Consider the following 17,594-nt stretch of genomic DNA (forward strand, 5'->3'; position numbering starts at 1 on the left):
AAGGGCGAGAACTAGGCGGCATGCTGTTTTTTCGGTTAAAAAACCATTTGGCGGGATATCTCTCTCTTCAGCTCCATATAAAGCCATGCCCATGGCTCTCTCTCTCTCTCTCTCTCTCTCTCTCTCTCTCTCTCTCTCTCTCTGTGATTACATATATATTGTGAATTCACAGTGAATGAATTTGAAGTATCAAAAAGTTTGATAATTGAGGTTGAATTGAGTTGGGTTGATCATATTTGCATTCATATGTGGTTATTAGGTAAGGAAATTGGTATTTATTCGTGAATCTATGATTAGTAAAATTATGCTATGAATTGTTGATTAATTATTGTCTGTTTTGAGTGCCATATTTGTCATTGGAAATTTGTCAGACACCTGGTGGGTGTCTAAGGTTCTATGTATATATAGAATTACATTTGATTAATTGATCCGGGGTTTGGGTTGTGGTGCTTCTCTCTTTCGTTCATACCTGTAAATACAATGTGTAGAGTGTTTGTTTTCTCCCTTTCACGCAATATGAATCGGACTAGGATGATTTCGCAAAAAGAAAAATGTTAATGGAAACAGTAGACTGATGAATCGAGTGTGTCGATGAACCCTCCTGCATCTCTTTGCTTTATTGAATAATGCTTTCCCACACCAAAAGTCTCATAAAAATAAACAATAAACAAAAAAAAAAAAAAAAAAAGGGGCAACAGTATTTGATAAATAAAAAAAAAACAAGGCCAATGTGAAATGGGTTTTATTGCAAACATTTTATTATACATATATAAGATGACTACAATACCAAAATTCTACATAAACTTGGTTCAACTAAAGTGGTACATAATTGCAGTAGATCCTGCATAGAATGTAAACTGACCTATGACTTGGTTTCCCATGACCAGTAGTCTAAAATAATAGAACAATTAAATAAAAAAAGGATATTCAATCCTCTGGTGCAAAATGCATCTGGGATGCTAAGCACTGCAATATTTCTGTCGTCATCATCAAAGTTTAGGCCAAAAAAGGTCTCGCTCAAAATTAGAACTTGACCTTGTACTGTACTCTGCAACAAGCTTCGCGAACGAGAATGACTTATTTTCAGGCAACTTTGTTGGAGAATCAAATTCCTTCATAAGTCCTGCACCATAACAAAAGAACAAAATTAAGAATGGTGAAAAATTACGAAGATCTCAAAGAAAGAGTGTTTTTTTAGTGATAGAGGAATAGGGTTTATACGAACCGTGATCTACCAGTAGAACCATGTCACTATCAACCACAGATGTTATGCAATGGTTAACACTGTACAATCCGTGAAGTGTTGCTTAAGCGTTTGCTGAATAAGATTGCCAGTCGCTGTATCAACTGACGCCGTAGCTTCATCAAGCACCAAGACCTTGCTCTTCTTGAGTAGCACCCGGCCGAGACAAACCAGCTGCCTCTGACCCATACTTCAATTCTCCCCATTCTCTGTAACTGTAAAAATTACGACACTAGGAGGTAAGAACTTGTCTGCCATATAAGTTAAAGATATATATATATATATATTTAAATTTATGATAACTGTGTGAGAATTGTTAGGATCAAACACACCCAGAGAATTATCTCACACACACAGAGAACACAATATTTACGTGGTTCGGCCCAATGCCTACATCCACGGACAGAAATGAGAATTATCACTAAAATGGAGCAAAAATACAAATACAGAGGAGGAGATAAAACTCACTCAACTCACAGCTCTCATACTCAATTTCTGATGTCTCTTGGTTCTGCCTATCTTTCAACTCTCCCCTCAACCTCTATTTATACACCAATGAGGGAGAGCCTCATTGGTCACCACCTACCCTCTTCCACTCTCTAGTGGGGTTGGTAGAGTGGGAGAGCCACTTCCATTGGGTGGAGAAAGTGGGTTCTCCAATGGGAGCTCACATGGGATGATCCAACAAATCACCCCCTCAACTCATGTGAGGTGATCCAGTCCACACACTGCTGCTAATCTTGTCACGCCCAAAAGACCAACAGAATCTTCATCTCCTTACTGAGACATTGCATCCCCTGAAAGCTAGAGATAATACACCAGAGATACAAGAGGAGGAGGGAATCCTACATCCTCAACTCAACTCACACCACTCTCTGATTTGGAGAGAGCCTCTGCTCCTATCTCCCACAAATCTCTTCCACGCTTCCTGTCTCGGATATCTTCACTTGCTATGCTTGAACTTGCGCAACCAAGATATCTTGACACCCCCTGATTGGATGTCCTGCACCCCCTGCTCGGGATACCCTTGCATTACCGTGCAACTCCTTGCATGATGAACACGGGAGCAACTAGAAAACTTCAGAGTTTGACACATCAACATCCTCAATTTTCCTTGCTCGGAGCTTATTTCTGAACAACCAGCCTTTGTTTTCTGCACTTCAGAACAACTTCCCAGCGATCTCATACGCCCGTTGTCTGTGCTGCAATCCCTGATGTTCGGTTCTGTCTCACTTGTACGTCCGTACTGATGTTTGACAGTTAGCCCTTCTGCCAAGACAACTTCCACCGGTCTGTACAAGTTACCACTATGCAACTCCGTGCATAGTGCTTGCACCCCCTTATTGGAGTGCATTGCAAAGCTCACTTTGCGACTTGAGATTGCATCCCTCCCTTCCATGCATCTTTTGAGAGGTTGCAAAATGTCTCTAACACGGAAGCAAAAGAAACTCTCTTCTTCACTGGCATAGTCTCTACAGACTTGGTTTCTTTGCTCTGAACTTTCTTCAAGATTGGCTTTACTGGCTCAGATCTGTGCACCTTTGAACTGCCTCCTTGCGTTCCCGTGCATCGTTTTCGCCATTCCTGATGAAAGCCTTGCTCAATCATACGCTTTGGTTGCGTATGTTCTCTCTTTGTACCCTTCGACTGGCATTTGACAACACTCATCTTTGTCAAAACTTTTCCTTCCAGTCTGTACAGTTTGTTGCACAATTTGCCTTGCAACATTTCTCTATCACCTCTGTGTACATGAAGAACCCCGCCACTAGATGAGAAACAATTTCCTTTTAGATCTAGCATACTCAGGGAGATTAGATTCCTCCGTACTCCTGGCACATGTCGGACCTCAGATAAAATTACTTTTCTTCCATCCTTAGTAAGGAATCGCACTGTCCCTATGCCGACAACTCTGTTCACTGTGTTGTTGGCCATCCGGATAATGCTACCGCTGACTCTTCGGTAAGTGGAGAAAAGCTTCCTATCCGCACATATGTGGAACGTACACCCTGAATCCAAAATCCAGCCGGGTGTTTTCAACTCTGACGAGACTGTAAGCATCACCTCTTCATCGTCAGAGGAATGCACTGCAACTGCTGTAGTTGAGGGACCTCCGTGTCCCTTAGCCTTCTCTTTGGCTTGTCTGTCCGCCTTCTTCTCCGGGCAATCTCTTATTACGTGATCCTCTTGATCACAGTAAAAACACCTCCTCGTGTTGTCCTGTCTGGACTGTGAACGCCCTCTGCTTTTACTTCTTCCTCTACCTCTGCCCCTTTCTCTATCTCTGCCTCTACTTTCTGTGACAAGGGCATGGGACTGCTCTCCTTCCATCTCTTTCTTCCTTGCCTCCTCGTTGAATAAGGCGTCTGTGACCATCCCCATGGTTAGCTTCCCTTCGGGTGCAGAATTACTGAGAGAAACCACCAACGTCTCCCAGCTGTCTGGTAAGGAACTGAGTAATAATAATGCTTGCATCTCATCCTCCAACTCCATTTTGATTGATGCAAGCTGGTTCACAAGGCTGTGGAATTCACTGGTGTGTTCAGCAACAGACACACCATTCTTCAGCTTCAGGTTTATAAGCCTTCTCATTATCAAGGCTTTGTTCCGTGCGGTCTTGGACTGGTACATGCCCTCCAATTTCATCCATAGGGCATAGGCGTCTGTCTCTTGGGCAACATGGTGGAACACACTGTGGTCAATCCACTGTCTGATTTGACCGACAGTCTTCCGGTTATTTTTTATCCAGTCCACATCCTTGTCTCCATTTGGTTTGACCCCCTTTAGCGCTATAGGATCAAACAAATCTCTACAATACAGGATGTCCTCCATCCGCGGCTTCCATATCGCATAATTAGAAGCGTTCAACCGAATCATCGGCCCTGAAACTGATGTGGATTCCCCCATCATCCAGAAAATAATCTCTGTTTGAAAAACAGGCTTTGCTGTGAAGTCCGGACTACTCAAATTAGCCGGAAAAGCACTTCGGATTGCCAAAATAAAAACTGCAAATTTTTGAAAGTTTATTTGCAAAATCTGACCGTACGGATGTGTTCGAAATATTCCAAATAGTTTGAAAACACTATTGGCTCACCCAAATCGGACCTCAAATGGCTTAGATCAAGCCAAAACAATTTTAACGGTTCAGATCGGCAGAATCTGGTGCGCCTCAGAAGCACCAGATTTTTCTCCGGTTCGGCTGGCGTCTGGCTGACGTCAGCGGCTCAGTCAGCGGCTCGGTCAGCGGCTCGGGCTCGGTCAACGCGGCTCCGGCTCGAGCGGCTTGGTGCGCGCGCGTGCGGCGCGTGTCACGCGTGAGATCACGCGTCGTCTACCTCTGAAAGCGCGTGAGGCACGTGAGGAGCGTGAACTCACGCGTCTTCTACCTCTGAAAGCGCGTGCGGCGCGTGACGAGACTGGGATTCACGCTCCAACTTCTAGGGGCGCGTGAGAGCGCGCCTGGCCTCTGTTGGGTGTCTGTTTTATGTTTCTGGACTCCTCTCGTCGAGCCCTTGCTCCTGGTATGCTCAAAATGTGATTTCGAGCAATACGATTTCTGGGCAGTTTCGAAACAACGCTCTGTTTTTCCGAAAAACGTACAACTTGGCTCTGATACCACTTTGTTAGGATCAAACACACACAGAGAATTATCTCACACACACAGAGAACACAATATTTACGTGGTTCGGCCCAATGCCTACATCCACGGACAGAAATGAGAATTATCACTAAAATTGAGCAAAAATACAAATACAGAGGAGGAGATAAAACTCACTCAACTCACAGCTCTCATACTCAATTTCTGATGTCTCTTGGTTCTGCCTATCTTTCAACTCTCCCCTCAACCTCTATTTATACACCAATGAGGGAGAGCCTCATTGGTCACCACCTACCCTCTTCCACTCTCTAGTGGGGTTGGTAGAGTGGGAGAGCCACTTCCATTGGGTGGAGAAAGTGGGTTCTCCAATGGGAGCTCACATGGGATGATCCAACAAGAATAGTGGATGAAAAACCTGCTGAATCAAGCTTGCCTTCCTTCTTCCTGACTGCATCTCCAAGTTGGCATTTATCAAGAGCCTAAAGCAATGAAATAGATACTTTCAATGTAATCCAAACAAGAATTCAAATATACAGGAGAGAAAAAATTCCCTTTATCTTAGTGCCGAACAGCGAAAACATTTAGAGGAAAACAACCCACCTCCCGAAGCTGTTCATTTGTGTGCTCTTCAAGTGGGTCCAGGTTGCTTCGCACTGTCCCCTCAAACATGGTCGGATCCAGAGGAATGATGCTTAATCTAGATCGTAAATCGTTTGGTAGCAAATCGGATAAAAAAATCTAAACTTTAATTTAAATACTTAACTAGTTACAATCGAGATGAGTAGAAATAAAATAAAATAAAAAAACACATAAAAAAATGCAAGAAACAATTATTTACGAATTAAGAAAATATTGAGACGCTCATATCTACTAATTTAATATGCAAAATTTAGTGTGTTTTTCTATGCATGCCATGTTCATTAATAATAATTATGTTTCTAATATAAAAAAACCATAAATTTTGATCAAGTTAAACGTGAATAAGCTATAAAAACACCTAAAAAATATATCTCTCTAAGACAAATTAAACATTTTCAAAAACCTTCACTTGTACAATCGGTTGAATCTATTGGATAATAAAACTCTTGGTAAATAACTGTCATGGTCATGGATAAAAATAATTAAGATATAAACATTTAAGATAATAGTAATAAAAACACATTTAAAAAAAAAAAAAAAAAAAAGAAGGCTAACCTTGTAATTTTTGTGAGAAGCTTGATGGGAATTTATAAAAATATAAACATTAAGAGTATGGAAACAATTATTTACGAATTAGAAAAACACATATTTAGTAGGGACAAAAGTCCCACTTATGCAAAATCTATTGTGTTTTTCTAAACATGTCATGATCATTAATAATAATTATGTTTTAAAAAAAAAGAATATAATGAAATTCAATAATTTATCAACATTAAAAGATGAAACCCAAAATTCTAAAGTTCACCATTTATCACCTGGAGAGTTCAAACTAATATTGAAATTTATGCATAAAAAACATCATAAAAAAAAAAATCACCAAACAGCCATCACAATGAACCAATAAATTTGAATACACGCAAATTTGATGAAGGCAACTAAAGCAATACACAAAATACCATCAGTGTACGGGAAAGAAATACACCTTCTCGTATAATCCTGTTGACTAAGTCTGTGCTCCTCCGTACGACGTCGCTTTAACACCTGAAAACACAAACGTGAGCTAGCCGGCGGGTGTGTGCCGGAAACCTCTCCGATGCCTAAGTCAGTAAGCTTGACAAATAGACAAAAGCTCTGCGTAGAAAGCAAAGTTGTGTGTTACCTCCTCCAAGGTGATGTTTGTGAGTTTTTATAGGTTTCGTGTGGCACAATCCTAGTAGGACTCATACTCCTCCATACAGAGTCCTCCTAGGATTCATATTCCTGAAAGATAATGCTTATCTTTCAACACCCCCTCACTGTTTAAACCAAGTGAGATGGTTTTTACCATGGCCAAACTACCATATGACCGAAATAAAACTGGCTATGCTGAGCCGCAGAGTAGGCCGAACTATCCTTAGTTCGGATCTTCTTTTTACTCCTTATCTCGGTTTTCTCATGTACAACCCATGGCGTGTTCAGACCGAGCTACCGAGTAGCAAAGCTCTGACCGATCTATCCAGAATAAGTCATGACCGGACTAACTCTGAGACCGGCCTAACTCCAAGTTGCCTCCGGACCGGAGTAACTTTAGATCATCTTGGGCCGGAGTAACTTTATCTTTCTTGAGTCGGAGTAACTATATCTCTCTTAGGCCGGAGTAACATTACGGCCTTTTTACCCAGTCCTTCTTACTTTGGGCCACAAAGTCCATCTCACAGCTCGGCCCAATTTTCACCAAAAATTACCCTCTCAATTGCCCTTTAATTCCATCTGCACAGCATGATTGAGATTACCAGTCTACCAGCCGAGCTGAAGTTTTTTAAGCCTTTGCAGCCGAGCTAAAAACCCTTTAGCCTCTCCAGCCGAGCTAATTTCACTCCGGGTTCTGTTTGTTCGGTCAAAACGTCCCTTCAGTCACAGCGACTGAAACGCTTCCCTTTCCAATGACACGTGGCAGGTTCTAATAGGCTGGGGACGGCTGTCACGCCGTCTTCGTATTTTGTGAAATTTGAACAGTCCCACCCTTTTTGCCTGTCGTCTTTTTCACAAAACAACCCCCCTGTTTTTGAATCATTCATCTATACTATTCTTCTTCTCTCTCTGTGCCTCTACTTCTTCAACTATCAAGCTCGTGCTCTTTATTGCTGCGACTGTTTCTATCTCTAGTTCCCTCTTCTTCAATCTGGTAAGCAAATCCATTTCTCTTCCTCTGTTTTGTTTTTCTTCTTTCTGCTTTCTACGTTTTTGTAAAACATGCTTGTTCATTTTTTGTTTTTGCTTCTGTATTTTCATGGGAAAATCAGTAGAACCTATGAGTATATGTTATATATCCTATAGAAAACTTGATTTTGATCCAGAATCATGTCCCAACCGAACTAGGAAACTGTTTTTCCTACATAGGTACATCACTTCAGCTAATAACCGAACTAGAACTCGTAGAAATAACAGCAGCTTCCAAAAAATAACCAACTTCTGATTCACTTTAGCCGAAATAAGATCATCGAACGAAGTTTGAACACATTAAACTAGGAACCTCAGTCTTCAACCGAGCTAAGCCTTCGGGGCTAAGCCAGCTTTCTTAGTTTCTAAACCAAACTAAGAAAGCTGCCCCTAGAGGCTCAACCGAAGTAACAAAACCCACAGTTCAAACCGAGATAACCAACCTTATACAAAAACCGATCTTGCGTACCCTATGTTCAATCCGAACTACTAAGTATTTTGCTGAGATAGAACCTGTCCACTAAGCCGAAGTAGGGCTCTTTTACCTTGCTTTTAATTTGTAGCACGGTCCAATGATCTGTGCTTAACCCCTTTGTTTTCTACTTTGCAAACCTAGGTTACCCAGGCACTCCTTCGTGCGCTCAACCGAGCTACTGAGCACAATTTTTGCACCGATATAACTTATTCGTAAATTATACAACAAATGGGTAAGTATAGGTATCTAGTAAATACTCCGGGCGGCCTAGCCGAATTCAGAAAAGACTACAATATACCCGATGACGTCCACTTGATCTTAGCCGAAAAAGATGTCATTCCATGGGGTAATGAAGGCTTTGTTCCCTTCACCCTTTTGTCAATTATTGAAACCGGACTACGATTTCCAGTCCAACCCTTGATTTGTGAGTTTCTTAGGCAAACTAGACTATGCCCAACCCAACTATCCACCAATTCATACCGCATAATAATGGGAATAGACGAACTGAACCGCTAAGCAGGACTAAACCTTGGCCTTGCCGAAATCTTCCACCAATATTCCATCGGTTCAAAAGAAGATGGGTGGGTCTATTATCTTAGAATACGTCGCCGCCGAGAGAAGATAATAAAATATACACCGGACAAAGACTTAAATGACGACGATTTTTTCTGGGTGTCTGGGAACTTTGAGGACCATCAAGCCCAGATTCCTGGCCGACCTATAAATTGGAAAAAAGGAGAGCCCAGTAAATTTACTTCGGTCTTCTTGCTTGTATTTGTTTATATTTCGGTTTGTTAGTCTATCAGCTGAACTAACAATTCTTCTTTCGCAGATTCTGCCCACCTTCATTCCTTATACAGCTACCCAAACCTTGCGACTTTGCGCGCCGCACTACGGTGTCCAGAACGTAGTTGGGCTAGGTTGTTAAAGTTTGAGCCGACCTACAGATACAGCGGTCGCCGCAAGGCAAGAGTAACCGACTTTCTTCTTGAGGAGGCCCCAGAACCGGACCCAACCTTACCCGAGATCCGACTAATTCCACTAACTGCTGAAGAAGAGATGGCTAAAAAGAACAGAGTAAGGGCGCTGCTAACCGAAACCACCAGGGCCGAAATACCACCATCAAGTCAAACCCAAGAAGCGGTGGTGGCCCTTCCTACTCAACAACCGTCCTCATCCCGCCGAACCAAGCGCACCCGGACTACCGAAACTGAACAAAGCTTGGTTGATGAAGACGAAACTGCTCTTCCACCGAGCCTGCCACCGAGCCCCCAACCGGAGCCTACCAACGAAACTACCACAAGCTAGGCACCAAAGTTTACATTCAACGACCGAGATATCCAAGATTCTGATTCGGTTGTTGCTGACAAGGATCACCACTTGGCCTTCAACCTGGCTAAGGGTGTGTGCCTCCCAAAAGATATGGAGCACCACCAAAAGCAATTAAACACCGAACTGAAGGCCATCCGGTCTTCAACAAAGTCCATGATCTTGGTAAGTAGCCCTGTCCGTTTTTGTGTCTAGTTTTTTCGACATTTACCTCGGCTCTTTCTCCACTTTTACTTCGGCTCAAGGGAGGTCTTTGTTTTGTCAGACTATTCAGAAAAACCATATCACTCACAGGAAGGTGCTAGAGCTCAGGAAAACAACAAGGCAAGCTGTGGCGGAAGCCGAAGTGAAGACGGCCGAGCTAGAGGAGGCCAGGAAGCAAATGACCGAACTACAAGCTGAGAACGGCCGCCTGGCCGGACTGGTCAGTTCGGCCGAAGCAGAAAAGCAGAAGGCCGCCATCGCTTTAGAAGATAAGTATTTGCGCGAGTTGGTGAAGCTTGAAAAGAAAAAAGATACCGAAATAACCTAACTGAATGAGAGCACAAAGGGAGCCGAAAAGCAAGGCTACAAGAAGGCAGAGGATGCTTATGTCAAGCAGTGCGAAGCTGCCAAGGAGCTATTCTTCAAGTGCGGCTGGAGGGAAGCTGTTGAGAAGCTCGGTCACGATCCACAGACCGAGGTTTTCAACCCTCCAGCCTACTTCATACCGAACTCCCTTGTGGAGTATGCTAATGCCATGCAACAACAATTCCTTGAAGGCTCAGATTCTGACGAAGACTCTGCTTCTGAGGATACTCCGGTTGTCAGTGCGGACCAGTCAGTTCGGTTGGAGCCCATGGTGGAAGACCTGACTATTGAACTACCAGGTGAAACCGTGGTTCCGACCGAAGCCACCCTTGCGACCGAGAGCGAGCTCCCTCTTGAAACCGGTCTTCGTTTTGATGCTGATGCTGCATTCGATGCTAAAATTGACGATCTTTTTTCTTGATTTTGTACAATCTTTTTTGCTACTTTTTTACTCTTGTAACCGGGCTGCGGCTCCTCCTTTGTAATTGCCTTTTGATGAATGAAAAATGTTCTTGAACTCTTACTTCGGTTGATGTGTATATTTGTACTTGCAATGATTTTTCCATAATCTTTTTATTTCCAACTTTTATCTCGGTTTTTGCTAGTCAAACTACCATGCTTACTAGCCAACCACTCCTTAGCCGACATAATTACTTCGGCTGAGGAGTACACAGAGTTTGTTTAAACCAGCCAACTACTATTTCAGCCATACCCTTACTTCGGCTGAAGAGTACAAAGAGTTGGTTTATTCCAGCCAACCACTCTTCAGCTATACCCTTACTTCGGCTAAAGAGTACAAAAAGTTGGTTTATTCCAGCCAACTACTCTTCAGCCATACCCTTACTTCGGCTGAAGAGTACAAAAAGTTGGTTTATTCCAGCCAACTACTCTTCAGCCATACCCTTACTTCGGCTGAAGAGTACTAAGAGTTGGTTTATTCCAGCCAACCACTCTTTAGCCATACCCTTACTTCGGCTGAAGAGTACCAAGAGTTGGTTTATTCCAGCCAACCACTCTTCAGCCATACCCTTACTTCGGCTGAAGAGTACAAGGAGTTGGTTTATTCCAGCCAACCACTCTTCAGCCATACCCTTTCTTTGGCTGAAGAGTACAAAGAGTTGGTTTATTCCAGCTAACTACTCTTCAGCCATACCCTTACTTTGGCTGAAGAGTAACAAGAGTTGGTTTATTCCAGCCAACTTATAATAATGTTTGGTTATTCCGACTAAACGTCCTGCAGCCTGGATCCTTATCCTGGGCTTAGGAAGGATGTTGGTTTAATCCAGCCAACCTCTAAGTTAGTTTTTCCAACTAACTTAGAATAATGTTTGGTTATTTCGACCAAATGTCCTGCAGCCTGGATCCTTATCCTGGGCTTAGAAGGGGTGTTGGTTTAATCCAGCCAACCTCTAAGTTAGTTTTTCCAGCTAACTTAGAATAAAATGCTTGCAATGTACCTAATTTTCACTAAGGCTAACTTTTACAGAGAACAACTTATGCTAAAAAGAATCGCTTGTTTTATTGAGGAAAGAAAAAAAAATTACATATTTTGAAAGAAAAAAGCTAAAAGTAAAATAACTTGAGATTGGCCGTGTTCCATGGCCTTGGGATTGCTTTGCCGTCCTTGTCTTCTAAGTGGTATGCCCCTTTGCCTGCTAACCCAACCACTTTGTAAGGACCTTCCCAGTTTGGCCCTAACTTGCCATCTCCTGGTATCAAGGTGTTTCCCATCACTTTGCGCAGTACCCAATCGCCGATCTTGAATTGTCTTGGATGCACTGTCTTGTTGTATTTTCTGGATAACTCTTGTTGGTATGAGGCAATGTGAACCAGTGCTTTTTCTCTTTTTTCTTCCGCAAGGTCGAGTTCCAATGCTATGGCTTTTCCATTCAAGTCTGGATCAAAATTTTCGCTTCGAATTGTGGGGAGGCCAACTTCCAGTGGGATTACTGCTTCCATTCCGTAGGCTAAGGAGAATGGTGTCTCTCCCGTCGATCGTCGAGGTGTGGTGCGGTAAGCCCATAAAACATGAGGAAGTTCGTCTGCCCACTTGCCTTTTGCCTTTTCTAACCTTTTCTTCAGTCCATCCAAGACGACTTTATTTGATGCTTCTGCTTGGCCATTTGCTTGAGGATATGCCGGTGTAGAATTGTAGAACTCTATCTTGTATTCTTCACAAAAGCTTCTGAAGATTCTGCCGTCGAACTGAGTGCCATTGTTTGAAATTAGGGCTTTTGGTATGCCAAACCGAGTGATGATGTTCTGCCAGCCGAACTTCTTTACATCTTTTTCCTTGATTGATGCCAATGCCTCTGCTTCCACCCATTTTGTGAAGTAGTCTGTTGCTGCGAGAAAGAACTTCCTGTTGCCAGGTGCTGTTGGAAGTGGTCCTACTATGTCCAAGCCCCACATTGCGAAAGGCCATGGGCTAGTCAATGGTAGGAGTTCTCTTGCTGGTTGATGTATTTCGTGTGTGAATTTTTGGCATTTCTCACACCTCTTCACATATTTTTCTGAGTCTGTCTGCATGTATAGCCACCAGTATCCTTGTGAAATGGCCCTGTAAGCTAGTGATCTTCCACCTTGATGGCTTCCGCAAACCCCTTCGTGTATTTCGAACAAGAATGCTTCCACTTTGCTGGGATGAACACACTTTAGGTAAGGTCTTGAGAACGACTTTTTGTATAATGCCCCAGATGGGGAAAGCCAAAATCGCTGCGCCTTCGCTCTTATTCTGTTGGCTTCTTTTTTCTCATCTGGTAAGATGTCGTCTTTTAAGAACAGAATGATGGGATCCATCCAAGAGGGGCCTAGTTCTGCGCAGCATACTTCTTCTGCTTCTGGGTCCTCGATGCTTGGCCTTGATAAGTAGTCGATGAGCAATGGATGAGGGATGGATGTATCTGCCATTGAGGCAAAGCCTGCTAGTTCGTCTGCTCTGCTGTTTTCCTCCCTGTCGATTTGCTCTATCCTTACTACATCAAACTTCTTGATCTCTGTTCTGACCAATTCTTGGTACTTGGAAATTCTTTCATATTTTGCTTCATAGTCGCCTGAAATTTGGTTTACCACCAGCTGAGAGTCGCTGTATACCATTAGTTCGGTGGCCTTCATGTAGTATGCTGATTTGAGTCCTGCGAGAAGCGCTTCATACTCCGCTTCGTTGTTTGATGCTGGGAAGCCAAGGTTGATTGCTTGCTCTACGACCAGGCCGTCTGGTGAGATGAGGACTATGCCAAGTCCTGCACCATGTCGGTTGGATGCTCCATCCACAAAGAGCTTCCACATCTCTCCAACGAACAACTTCCAGCAAGTGGAGGGGTCAGATGATGTCGTGGGGTCAAGAATGGTGTTTTCTTCAAGGTCCATGCTTGCTGTCTGCCCTTCGCCATCTGATTGGACTGTTGATGAGTCTTGGTTTGTTTCTTCCTTGCTGTCTTTAGTCTGGTCTGCCTTAGAGTCTGACCGAGTGCTTTTTGCTAGGGGTTGCGCTATTCCGGCGTCAACTTCCATCCCTAGTTCGGTTGTGTCAGTTAGGTCGACTAGGCAGATATGATGACTACCAGGAGTAAACTCCGCGACAAAGTCTGCCAAAGATTGGGCCTTTACTACGGTTCTGGGTTGGAACTTGATGTCGAATTGTCCCAACTCTACTGCCCACTTCAAGATTCGCCCAGAAAAGTTCGCCCTTTCAAACAAAGCTTTTAGTGAAAAAGCTGTGAGGACGACTATGGTGTGAGCATGAAAGTAGTGTGCCAAGTTCCTGGAGGCCATCATTAAGGCCAACGCTAATTTTTCCAAGGGCAAGTACCTTGTTTCGGCTCCCAGCAATGTCTTGCTGACATAATAGATGGGTAGGTGTTGGATTCCTTCTACACGAACCAGCACTGCGCTAACTGGGTGATGAGACACTGCCAGGTATAAGAAGAGTTCTTCACCAGGTACTGGGGTAACAAGTAGTGGTGGGGAAGACATATATTCCTTCAAGCTTTCCAGAGCTTGGTCGCATTCTTCATCCCACTCAAACTTGGCCTTTAAAGCTTGAAAGAATGGTCGCAGTCTGTCTGATGACTGACTTATGAACCGATTGAGCGCAGCCGCCATGCCGGTGAGATGCTGCACTTCTTTTACGGAGTTTGGTCTCTCCAAATCTTGGATTGCTTTGATCTGAGAGGGATCTGCTTCTATACCTCGGTTGGTCACAAGGAAGCCCAGGAATTTTCCAAATCCTACTCCGAATGCACACTTCGACGTATTAAGGCGCAACTTGTGCTTCTTTAGGATCTCAAACATCTCGCCTAGGTCCCTCATATGGTCATTCTCATCCTTGCTTTTGACCACCATGTCGTCGATGTATGCCTCCATTGTTCTGCCTAACAATGGTTCAAACATCTTGGTGACCATCCGTTGAAATGCCGCCCCTGCGTTCTTTAGGCCAAAGGGCATGACCTTGTAACAGTATAGTCCTCTTGGAGTTGTAAAGGACGTGACCTCCTGGTCTGGTTCATGCATGGCGATCTGGTGGTAGCCTCGGTATGCATCTAGGAAGCTAAGTCGATTGTGCCCCGCCGTCAGGTCTACCAGTTGATCTATTCGTGGTAGAGGGAAGCTATCTTTTGGGCATGCCTTGTTGACTGTTTTGTAATCGACGCAGACACGCCATTTGCCATTCTTTTTTGGCACTACGACTGTGTTGGAGATCCATTTTGGGTAATGCACCTCTCTGATTGCTCCTGCCTCCAGCAGGTTACCTACTTCTTCTGCCACTATTTCGGCATGGTGAAGTGCCGATCTGCGAGTACGTTGAATGACTGGCCTGGCGGATGGGTGGACATTGAGTTGGTGACAGATGAAGTTTGGATCAATGCCTGGCATGTCGTAGGGTGTCCAGGCAAACACTTCGATGTTAGAGGTCAAGAATTCCAAGACCTCTAATCTCTCAGTGCTGGACATCGACGAACCGAGCAGAAAGAACCTATCCGGGTTCTTTTCATCTATTTTTACCTCTACCAAGTCTTCCACTGCTTTCTGATCCGCCGCTTTGCCGACATCTGCGAATAGTTCATTACTTTCTGGTTCTTCCACCGAATGAACATATCCTTTGGCAGCGCGACTGCCATTCACCGTGGCGAAGCATTGCTTTGACATGATCTGATGTCCATAGACTTCTTCAATTATACCGGTATCGTTGGGGAACCGCATCACTTGGTGGTAAGATGACGCCACCGATCGCATGGCATGCAGCCATGTTCTGCCCAAGATAATGTTGTAAGTGGATGGGACCTTCAATACCCAAAACTCCACTTGTTTTGTGACGCTTCCTGCTCTAACCAGTAGAATTATTTTGGCGACGGGCCATTCTGGCATGGAGTTGAACCCAATTAGGGGAGATACGGCAGGTGCCAAGTCTTTGTCTTGCAACTTCAATTGTTTAAATGTTTCGTAGTACATGATTTCACATGAACTACCCTGGTCAATCAAAATCCGCTTGACGTCAAAATCCTTGACTCGGAGAGTGACGACCAAGGCATTATTGTGAGGGCAGTAAATTTGTTCCAAGTCTTTATCCGAAAAGGTCATGACGTTCGTTGCCTCTGTCTTCCCCTTCTTGATGGCAGGTTGGGCACTTAGCACTTCTCTAAAGTGCTCAGCCTTTTTGATTGATCCCCTGAGCTCGCATACACGCTCAGGTTCAAAAACTCCATGTATCACATTGATAACGCCTTGAGGCGGGGCGTCGATTGGCATCCCGTTGGGGTGGTTATTATGGTCCTGGGGGGCTGGTTGCGTCCCTCCTTCAATGTATTTATCTAAGTGGCCTGCCGCCACCAATTCTTCCAGGTGTTGTCTTAATGGTGTGCAATTCTCAGTGCGGTGCCCCTTTTCTTTGTGAAAGGTGCACCGCAATCTTTCGTCATAGTCCTTCTGAGCTTCTCCAAGCTTGGCTGGCCACTTGACGAATGGTTCATCTCTTATTTCGCTTAGAATCCGATATATCGATTTTTTGAACACTGTTGTGATGGCAGTGCGGATTCTCAACCATCTTTTATCTGGGTCTTCTCCATTATCTCGTCTGCCATGCCCGTTTCTGTTCTGACGGTCTACTGCATTGACCTTTGCTAAGGTTTTCTTTTCTGGTACTGCGGTCGCACTAGATTTTGCTTTGGCACGTGCGCCATCCTCTTCCACCCTGATGTGCTGATGCACTCTTTCCATCAAGGCCTTCATGGTGAGGGGTGGCGTCATGGTGATTGAGTCCCTCAGTCTGTTCCCCACTGGAAGGCCTCTTTTATACTGCGCAATGGCGAGATTGGTGGGGCAGTCCCCAATCTGATTGAATGTCTCCCAGTAGCGATTGTTGTAGGATCTTAGGGTCTTTTTATCTCCCATATCGATGGAGAGCAGCTGGTCGATCTCCACCGGAGTTTTGGTGTTTGTTCGGAACCTTGTTACGAACGCTTCTGCCAGTTGTGCCCAGGAGGCTATGCTGCCCTCTGGAAGTTTCTCGAACCAAGTCAAGCCTAGGTCGCCAAGGCTTGATGGGAAGAGTATACACATTAAGGCTTCGTTTCGCCTGTATACAGCCATAACCTGGCGAAAGTGGCTCAAGTGTGAGTAGGGGTCCGTCTTCCCTTCATAAGTAGTGAATTTCGGCTGAAGGAAGCCTGATGGGAGGGACGCGTTTTCAATTGCCGGAACAAATGGTGAAGTCTGTAGTCTTGCTAAGGCTTTGTCCGTTGGTTGGTAGGCAGGGCGCGGAATTGGCATTCCAACCTCGACGCTTCCATGCGTCCGAGGAGCCAACCGCTGTAAGGCAGAAACTCTGTGTGGATCCCTTGCCCTAGCATCCTCCTTGCATCGTGCTTTTTCTTCGAGCACGGCTCGTAAGTCGGATGATCTGGGTAACTCTGTCTGCCTAGATCTGGTTTGGTGCGAATGTGAGGGCCAATATGTGCTTCCTTCAGTGTATGACCTTTCAGATCTCGTCCTCTCAGACCTGGAGTGACGAGTTCTGGAAGACCAGGATTGAGTATCGCCTGTCCTGAGGCTTCTGCTCTCTCCTTGCGAGGGTGTGGCATTCCTACCACGACTTTCTGAGTGGCGAGGGGCGTCTCGTTTTTGCGCCCCTCTCCTGTCGCCACTTCTTTTTTCTTCATATGGCATTTTAAGGCCTCCATGTCCGCCGCCATCTTCCTTATCAATTCATCTTGCTCCTTCACGCGGTCTTCCAGGGCTTGAGGATCAATCCTCCTCCTTTACCTGTCAGGACTTTGCGAACGGGAGTGACGGGGGCTGTTAGTCCGTCTCCCCCTAGCATCCCTCCTGGTGTTATGTCGTTGGGGCTCCAAGTCCGCCATGGGAGGGACAGAGGGTATTCCTTCACGCCTTGCGCCCCCATTTGGAGTTAGCCCGTCGACGACGGACTGTGACAATTCTTCAATGTGTGCCATTTGTTTGAAAAGAGGAGAAGCTTTAATCAAGAGGTTTAGTTCTGTCTGTTTTTCCCACAGACGGCGCCAATTGTACGGGAAAGAAATACACCT

General features: G+C 44.5%; 1 long non-coding RNA gene across 1 annotated transcript; it reads right to left on the reverse strand.

Annotated features, from left to right (window-relative positions):
• Positions 1-740: 740 nt before the first annotated feature.
• Positions 741-5,301, reverse strand: LOC114323639 (uncharacterized). Its single transcript, XR_003651284.2, has 3 exons — positions 5,254-5,301; positions 1,226-1,458; positions 741-1,123 (listed from the first exon to the last, which is right to left on the reverse strand). It is a non-coding gene; the product is annotated as an uncharacterized LOC114323639 (long non-coding RNA).
• Between the last annotated feature and the right edge of the window lie 12,293 nt (positions 5,302-17,594).

The sequence above is a fragment of the Camellia sinensis genome, chromosome 8 (genome assembly GCF_055761805.1).
Source record: "Camellia sinensis isolate YWXY chromosome 8, ASM5576180v1, whole genome shotgun sequence".
Lineage (NCBI taxonomy): Eukaryota > Viridiplantae > Streptophyta > Magnoliopsida > Ericales > Theaceae > Camellia > Camellia sinensis.